Below are 633 nucleotides of genomic sequence, written 5' to 3'. Positions count from 1 at the left end.
ACTTTGAGAAATCATATTGACTTGTTGAGTCAATATTTTGTTCTAAGCCAATATGGCATTCAGAGTATCAATCTCAAGAACTCCTTTCTTTTGACTTGTCCCATTATTCACAGGATTCCTTTTAGAGGTGTACATGAATTGGTTATTTACAACCATTTCAATGAGTTCCTGAGCTTCTGCAGGTGTCTTCTTCAGATGAAGAGATCCTCCAGCAGAGTTGTCCAATGACATCTTAGACAGTTCAGACAGACCATCATAGAAGATACCTATGATGCTCCATTTTGAAAGCATGTCAGAAGGGCACCTTCTGATTAATTGCTTTTATCTTTCCCAAGCTTCATAGAGGGATTCACCTTCCTTCTGTCTGAAGGTTTGGACTTCCACTCTAAGCTTACTCAATTTTTGAGGTGGAAAGAATTTTGCCAAGAAGGCATTGACTAGTTTTTCCTAAGAGTTCATGCTTTTTTTAGGTTGTGAATCCAACCATGTTCTAGCTCTGTCTCTTATAGCAAAGGGAAAAAGCATAAGTCTATTGACCTCAGGATCAACCCCATTGGACTTGACAGTGTCACAGATTTGCAAGAATTCAGCTAAGAACTGATGAGGATCTTCCAATGGAAGTCCATGAAACTT

The 633-nt window shown here is 38.9% G+C and overlaps 1 non-coding gene across 1 annotated transcript; it reads left to right on the top strand.

Annotated features, from left to right (window-relative positions):
- Positions 1-285: 285 nt before the first annotated feature.
- Positions 286-393, top strand: LOC112767983 (small nucleolar RNA R71). The gene has a single exon (XR_003185423.1). It is a non-coding gene; the product is annotated as a small nucleolar RNA R71 (small nucleolar RNA).
- The last annotated feature ends 240 nt before the right edge of the window (positions 394-633 follow it).

The sequence above is a fragment of the Arachis hypogaea genome, chromosome 17 (assembly GCF_003086295.3).
Source record: "Arachis hypogaea cultivar Tifrunner chromosome 17, arahy.Tifrunner.gnm2.J5K5, whole genome shotgun sequence".
Taxonomy (NCBI): Eukaryota; Viridiplantae; Streptophyta; class Magnoliopsida; order Fabales; family Fabaceae; genus Arachis; species Arachis hypogaea.
Note: the sequence above shows the minus strand (reverse complement) of the source record. Positions and strands in the feature narration are given on the sequence as shown.